Genomic DNA, 8,569 nt, shown 5'->3' with positions numbered 1-8,569 from the left:
TTCAGTTCATGTCTCAGTTGTTGAATCTTGTTAAATTCATACAAATATTTACACATGATAATTTTACTGAAAGTTAACGCAGTTGACAGTGAGAGGACATTTCTTTTTTTTCTGAGTTTTTATAGGAACACATAATAGTATTTGAACAGCAATTCTATGTGTGTCAATGTTTATATACAAAATAGTGATTGAAACGTAGCCTTATTGTTAACAAGACAATTGTACAGTATTAGGGTAAGAAAACATGTCCTGCAGTATGTCCTACAGTATGTCTTACAGTATGTCCTGCAGTATGTCCTACAGTATGTCTTACAGTATATCCTACAGTATGTCCTGCAGTATGTCCTACAGTATATCCTACAGTATGTCCTGCAGTATGTCCTACAGTATGTCCTGCAGTATGTCCTGCAGTATATCCTACAGTATGTCCTGCAGTATGTCCTACAGTATGTCCTAAAGTATGTCTTACAGTATATCCTACAGTATGTCCTACATTATGTCCTACAGTATGTCCTGCAGTATGTCCTGCAGTATGTCCTGCAGTATGTCCTACAGTATGTCCTACATTATTTCCTGCAGTATGTCCTACAGTATGTCCTACAGTATGTCCTGCAGTATGTCTTGCAGTATGTCCTACAGTATGTCCTAAAGTATGCCCTGGAGCATGTCCTACAGTATGTCCTGCCGTATGTCCTGCAGTATGTTCTACAGTATGTCCTGCAGCATGTCCTACAGTATGTCCTGCCGTATGTCCTGCAGTATGTTCTACAGTATGTCCTGCAGTATGTCCTGCAGTAGGTCCTACAGTATGTCCTACAGTATGTCCTACATTATTTCCTGCAGTATGTCCTACAGTATGTCCTGCAGTATATCCTACATTATTTCCTGCAGTATGTCCTACTGTATGTCCTACAGTATGTCCTGCAGTATATCTTGTAGTATATCCTACAGTATGTCCTACAGTATGTCCTGCAGCATGTCCTACAGTATGTCCTGCAGTTTGTCCTGCAGTATGTCCTGCAGTATGTCCTACAGTATGTCCTGCAGTATGTCCTGCAGTATGTCATGCAGTATGTCCTTCAGTATGTCCTGCAGTATTTCCTGCAGGATGTCCTGCAGTTTGCCCTGCAGTATGTCCTGCAGTATGTCCTACAGTATGTCCTACAGTATGTCCTGCAGTATTTCCTGCAGTATGTTCTGCAGTTTGTCCTGCAGTATGTCCTACAGTATGTCCTACAGTTTTAGGCTTCTTCTTCTACTCTTACTCAGCTATTTCACACTTTCCTAGCACCCTCCTTCTTCCTAGCAACCTCCTTCCTCCTAGCAACCTCCTTCCTCCTAGTGCCCTCCTTCCTCCTAGTGCCCTCCTGCGTCCTAGCACCCTCCTTCCTCCTAGCACCCTCCTTCCTCCTAGCACCCTCCTTCCTCCTAGCACCCTCCTTCTTCCTAGCACCCTCCTTCCTCCTAGCACCCTCCTTCCTCCTAGCACCCTCCTTCCTCCTAGCAACCTCCTTCCTCCTAGCACCCTCCTTCCTCCTAGCAACCTCCTTCCTCCTAGCACCCTCCTTCCTCCTAGTGCCCTCCTGCGTCCTAGCACCCTCCTTCCTCCTAGCACCCTCCTTCCTCCTAGCACCCTCCTTCCTCCTAGCACCCTCCTTCCTCCTAGCACCCTCCTTCCTCCTAGCACCCTCCTTCCTCCTAGCAACCTCCTTCCTCCTAGCACCCTCCTTTCTCCTAGCACCCTCCTTCCTCCTAGCACCCTCCTTCCTCCTAGCACCCTCCTTCCTCCTAGCACCCTCCTTCCTCCTAGCACCCTCCTGCGTCCTAGCACCCTCCTTCCTCCTAGCACCCTCCTTCCTCCTAGCACCCTCCTTCCTCCTAGCAACCTCCTTCCTCCTAGTGCCCTCCTTTCTCCTAGTTCCCTCCTGCGTCCTAGCACCCTCCTTCCTCCTAGTGCCCTCCTTCCTCCTAGCACCCTCCTTCCTCCTAGCACCCTCCTTCCTCCTAGCACCCTCCTTCCTCCTAGCACCCTCCTTCCTCCTAGCACCCTCCTTCCTCCTAGCACCCTCCTTCCTCCTAGCACCCTCCTTCCTCCTAGCAACCTCCTTCCTCCTAGCACCCTCCTTCCTCCTAGCAACCTCCTTCCTCCTAGCACCCTCCTTCCTCCTAGCACCCTCCTTCCTCCTAGCACCCTCCTTCCTCCTAGCACCCTCCTGCGTCCTAGCACCCTCCTTCCTCCTAGCACCCTCCTTCCTCCTAGCACCCTCCTTCCTCCTAGCACCCTCCTTCCTCCTAGCACCCTCCTTCCTCCTAGCAACCTCCTTCCTCCTAGCACCCTCCTTCCTCCTATTGCCCTCCTGCGTCCTAGCACCCTCCTTCCTCCTAGCACCCTCCTTCTTCCTAGCACCCTCCTTCCTCCTAGCACCCTCCTTCCTCCTAGCACCCTCCTTCCTCCTAGCACCCTCCTTCCTCCTAGCACCCTCCTGCGTCCTAGCACCCTCCTTCCTCCTAGCACCCTCCTTCCTCCTAGCACCCTCCTTCCTCCTAGCACCCTCCTTCCTCCTAGCACCCTCCTTCCTCCTAGTGCCCTCCTGCGTCCTAGCACCCTCCTTCCTCCTAGCACCCTCCTTCCTCCTAGCACCCTCCTTCCTCCTAGCACCCTCCTTCCTCCTAGCACCCTCCTTCCTCCTAGCACCCTCCTTCCTCCTAGCAACCTCCTTCCTCCTAGCACCCTCCTTCCTCCTAGCACCCTCCTTCTTCCTAGCACCCTCCTTCTTCCTAGCACCCTCCTTCCTCCTAGCACCCTCCTTCCTCCTAGCAACCTCCTTCCTCCTAGCACCCTCCTTCCTCCTAGTGCCCTCCTGCGTCCTAGCACCCTCCTTCCTCCTAGCACCCTCCTTCTTCCTAGCACCCTCCTTCCTCCTAGCACCCTCCTTCCTCCTAGCAACCTCCTTCCTCCTAGCACCCTCCTTCCTCCTACTGCCCTCCTGCGTCCTAGCACCCTCCTTCTTCCTAGCACCCTCCTTCTTCCTAGCACCCTCCTTCCTCCTAGCACCCTCATTCCTCTTAGTTCCCTTCTTCCTCCTAGCGCCCTCCTTCCTCCTCGGGGGCTCCTTCCTCCTAGCGCCCTCCTTTCTCCTCGGGGGCTCCTTCCTCCTCGGGGGCTCCCTCCTCCTAGGGGGCTCCTTCCTCCTAGCGCCCTCTTTCCTCCTCGGGGGCTCCTTCCTCCTCGAGGGCTCCTTCCTCCTCGGGGGCTCCCTCCTCCTAGGGGGCTCCTTCCTCCTAGCGCCCTCTTTCCTCCTCGGGGGCTCCTTCCTCCTCGGGGGCTCCCTCCTCCTAGGGGGCTCCTTCCTCCTAGCGCCCTCTTTCCTCCTCGGGGGCTCCTTCTTCCTCGGGGGCTCCCTCCTCCTCGGGGGCTCCTTCATACGTCTGTGAAGTTATAATGCTGAATATAACAGAACGTCAGATGCGTATTTGGATTTTGTTAATTTATTTGATGACATTTGTTGTCCCATAACAGCTGTTTTCCTCATCGCCTGCTGTCAGACGAATGCTTGTGTTTCTCAGACTGGGAAGACATTGTAAGAGATATGCAGGACTTTGAACCTTTGGACAGAATAGTTGTTGCCTACCCAGGAGCTCTAACATAATGGATTCTCTTCTCACACATAATGCCTCCAGAATGAGTTAGATTAAAAACATTCTCTATTGATCTTACTCTCTATCGTAGTGCAATGGACACTACAAATAAACCCATTTAAAGTTTCTCTGCCAAGGATGGTTTACAATTGGTTTAGTATTGGGCAGAGCATGGCTGTGTATGCCAGGGTTTGATACAGAGTTCAGGAGCGGCTGGAAGCTAATACTGCACTTGACATTTCCAATATCTGCGCATCTGCATTTAGTCTGTCTACTGGGCGGAGAACGGGCAGGGTAGGAGACACCTATGGCACAGAGGCAACTAAGTGAATTTGAACCAAAATGTGGCAGCAGGGCAAATTTGAGCCAAAATGTTGCTGTGAAGTCAGATTGATCATTGAGAGTCAAGAAAGACTACTGAATAACATCCTATATGCCATGCAGCTCCTGTCTCACCCCCTTTCTTAACTCCTGTCTCACCTCCTCTCCCACCTCCTGTCCCACACTGCAGAATCATGAAGACAAAAACATGTTTGCCATGCCCTTATCCATATATACTGAACAAAAATATAAACGCAACATGCAACAATTTCAAATATATTATTGAGTTACAGTTCATATAAGAAAATCAGTCAACTGAAATTAATTAATTAGGCCTTAATCTACTGATTTCACATGATTGGGCAGGAGTGCAGGCCCAGCGAATCAGAATTTGTGTCCCCCCACACAATGGCTTTATTACAGACAGAAATACTTCTCAGTTTCATCATCTTTCCGGGTGGCTGGTCTCAGACGATCTCGCTGGTAAAGAAACCGGATGTGGAGGTCCTGGGTTGGCGTGGTTACACGTGGTCTGCGGTTGTGAGGCCGGTTGGACGTTCTGCCAAATTCTCTGAAACGACGACATTGGAGGCTGCTTATGGTAGAGAAATGACAATTGAATTCCCAGGCATCTTTTATTTCAGCTCATGAAACATGAGACCAACACTTTTACATTCTGCAATTTATATTTTTGTTCCGTATAAATGAATTACCCAATCACACATGATCACATTACTGTAAGCTAACTCTCACACTGTGTAATGAAAACAGAAATACCTTACTGTAAGCTAATTGGCTAGACTCTCATGCTGTGGAATGAAAACAGAAATGCCTTACTATAAGCTAATTGGCTAGACTCTCATGTTGTGGAATGAAAACAGAAATGCCTTACTGTAAGCTAACTGGCTAGACTCTCATGTTGTGGAATGAAAACAGAAATGCCTTACTGTAAGCTAACTGGCTAGACTCTCATGCTGTGGAATGAAAACAGAAATGCCTTACTGTAAGCTAATTGGCTAGACTCTCATGTTGTGGAATGAAAACAGAAATGCCTTACTGTAAGCTAATTGGCTAGACTCTCATGTTGTGGAATGAAAACAGAAATGCCTTACTGTAAGCTAATTGGCTAGACTCTCATGTTGTGGAATGAAAACAGAAATGCCTTACTGTAAGCTAACTGGCTAGACTCTCATGTTGTGGAATGAAAACAGAAATGCCTTACTGTAAGCTAACTGGCTAGACTCTCATGCTGTGGAATGAAAACAGAAATGCCTTACTGTAAGCTAATTGGCTAGACTCTCATGCTGTGGAATGAAAACAGAAATGCCTTACTGTAACCTAACTGGCTAGACTCTCATGCTGTGGAATGAAAACAGAAATGCCTTACTGTAAGCTAATTGGCTAGACTCTCATGTTGTGGAATGAAAACAGAAATGCCTTACTGTAAGCTAATTGGCTAGACTCTCATGTTGTGGAATGAAAACAGAAATGCCTTACTGTAAGCTAACTGGCTAGACTCTCATGTTGTGGAATGAAAACAGAAATGCCTTACTGTAAGCTAACTGGCTAGACTCTCATGCTGTGGAATGAAAACAGAAATGCCTTACTGTAAGCTAACTGGCTAGACTCTCATGCTGTGGAATGAAAACAGAAATGCCTTACTGTAAGCTAACTGGCTAGACTCTCATGCTGTGGAATGAAAACAGAAATGCCTTACTGTAAGCTAACTGGCTAGACTCTCATGTTGTGGAATGAAAACAGAAATGCCTTACTGTAAGCTAATTGGCTAGACTCTCATGTTGTGGAATGAAAACAGAAATGCCTTACTGTAAGCTAATTGGCTAGACTCTCATGTTGTGGAATGAAAACAGAAATGCCTTACTGTAAGCTAACTGGCTAGACTCTCATGTTGTGGAATGAAAACAGAAATGCCTTACTGTAAGCTAACTGGCTAGACTCTCATGCTGTGGAATGAAAACAGAAATGCCTTACTGTAAGCTAATTGGCTAGACTCTCATGTTGTGGAATGAAAACAGAAATGCCTTACTGTAAGCTAATTGGCTAGACTCTCATGCTGTGGAATGAAAACAGAAATGCCTTACTGTAAGCTAATTGGCTAGACTCTCATGTTGTGGAATGAAAACAGAAATGCCTTACTGTAAGCTAACTGGCTAGACTCTCATGCTGTGGAATCAAAACAGAAATGCCTTACTGTAAGCTAATTGGCTAGACTCTCATGTTGTGGAATGAAAACAGAAATGCCTTACTGTAAGCTAACTGGCTAGACTCTCATGCTGTGGAATCAAAACAGAAATGCCTTACTGTAAGCTAATTGGCTAGACTCTCATGTTGTGGAATGAAAACAGAAATGCCTTACTGTAAGCTAATTTGCTAGACTCTCATGCTGTGGAATGAAAGCTGTAATATCAGAGAAAGCTGGACATTTGTCCTCACCTGACCTCCATAGCAGTCTTGTTTGGGTAATATAATAGGATAGCAGTCTTGTTTGGTGTAATATAATAGGATATCAGTCTTGTTTGGGTAATATAATAGGATAGCAGTCTTGTTTGGGTAATATAATAGGATAGCAGTCTTGTTTGGGTAATATAATAGCATACATCAGTCTTGTTTGGGTAATATAATAGGATAGCAGTCTTATTTGGGTAATACAATAGCATACAGCAGTCTTGTTTGGGTAATATAATAGCAATGCAGTCTTGTTTGGGTAATATAATAGCATAGCGGTCTTGTTTTTTGTTTTTGTAATATAATATCATACATCTGTCTTGTCTGGGTAATCTAATAGCATAGCAGTCTTGTTTGGGTAATATAATAGCATAGCAGTCTTGTTTGGGTAATATAATAGCAATGCAGTCTTGTTTGGGTAACATAATAGCATAGCAGTCTTGTTTTTGTAATCTAATAGCATAGCGGTCTTGTTTGGGTAATATAATAGCATAGCAGTCTTGTTTTTGTAATCTAATAGCATTGCGGTCTTGTTTGGGTAATATAATAGCATAGCAGTCTTGTTTTTGTAATCTAATAGCATAGCGGTCTTGTTTGGGTAATATAATAGCATAGCAGTCTTGTTTTTGTAATCTAATAGCATAGCGGTCTTGTTTGGGTAATATAATAGCATAGCAGTCTTGTTTTTGTAATCTAATAGCATAGCGGTCTTTTTTGGGTAATATAATAGCATAGCAGTCTTGTTTTTGTAATCTAATAGCATAGCGGTCTTGTTTGGGTAATATAATAGCATAGCAGTCTTGTTTTTGTAATATAATAGCATAGCAGTCTTGTTTTTGTAATCTAATAGCATAGCAGTCTTGTTTGGGTAATATAATAGCATACATCAGTCTTGTTTGGGTAATATAATAGCATAGCGGTCTTGTTTTTTGTTTTTGTAATATAATATCATACATCTGTCTTGTCTGGGTAATCTAATAGCATAGCAGTCTTGTTTGGGTAACATAATAGCATAGCAGTCTTGTTTTTGTAATCTAATAGCATAGCGGTCTTGTTTGGGTAACATAATAGCATAGCAGTCTTGTTTTTGTAATCTAATAGCATAGCGGTCTTGTTTGGGTAATATAATAGCATAGCAGTCTTGTTTGGGTAATATAATAGCATAGCAGTCTTGTTTGGGTAATATAATAGCATAGCAGTCTTGTTTGGATAATATAATATCATAGCAGTCTTGTTTGAGTAATATAATAGGATATCAGTCTTGTTTGGGTAATATAATAGCATAGCAGTCTTGTTTGGGTAATATAATAGGATATCAGTCTTGTTTGGGTAATATAATAGGATAGCAGACTTGTTTGGGTTATATAATAGCATAGTAGTCTTGTTTGGCATAGCAGACTGGTTTGGGTAATATAATAGGATATCAGTCTTGTTTGGGTAATATAATAGGATAGCAGACTTGTTTGGGTAATATAATAGGATATCAGTCTTGTTTGGGTAATATAATAGGATAGCAGTCTTGTTTGGTTAATATAATAGCATAGCAGACTTGTTTGGGTAATATAATAGCATACATCTGTCTTGTTTGGGTAATATAATAGCATAGCAGTCTTGTTAGTGTAATATAATAGCATACGTCCATCTTGTTTGGGTGATATAATAGCATATCAGTCTTGTTTGGGTGATATAATAGCATAGCAGTCTTGTTTGGGTAATAAAATAGCACAGCAGTCTTGTTTGGGTAATAAAATAGCATACATCAGGGAGTTTCAAATTAGAATTCAGTCCACTATTGGATTAATCTATAACATTAATAGTGCATAACCATTAGGATGACAATGAGGTCAAATATGATATCAGATTCAGTTCAATGGGTTCAAGTCTATGTCCCAGTGAGATGGGAATCCTGCAAATATACAGTACCAGTCAAATGGTTGGACACACCTTCTCATTTAAGGGTTTTTCTTTATTTTTACTATTGTACACATTTTAGAATAATAATGAAGACATCAAAGCTATGAAATAACACATATGGAATCATGTAGTAACCAAAAAAGTATTAAACAAATCTAAATATCTTTTATATTTGAGATCCTTCAAAGTAGCCACCCTTTGCCTTGATGTCAACTTTGCACACACTTGG

Source organism: Oncorhynchus mykiss, chromosome 15, assembly GCF_013265735.2.
Source record: "Oncorhynchus mykiss isolate Arlee chromosome 15, USDA_OmykA_1.1, whole genome shotgun sequence".
NCBI classification, from domain to species: Eukaryota; Metazoa; Chordata; class Actinopteri; order Salmoniformes; family Salmonidae; genus Oncorhynchus; species Oncorhynchus mykiss.
This window is presented reverse-complemented; position numbering follows the sequence as displayed.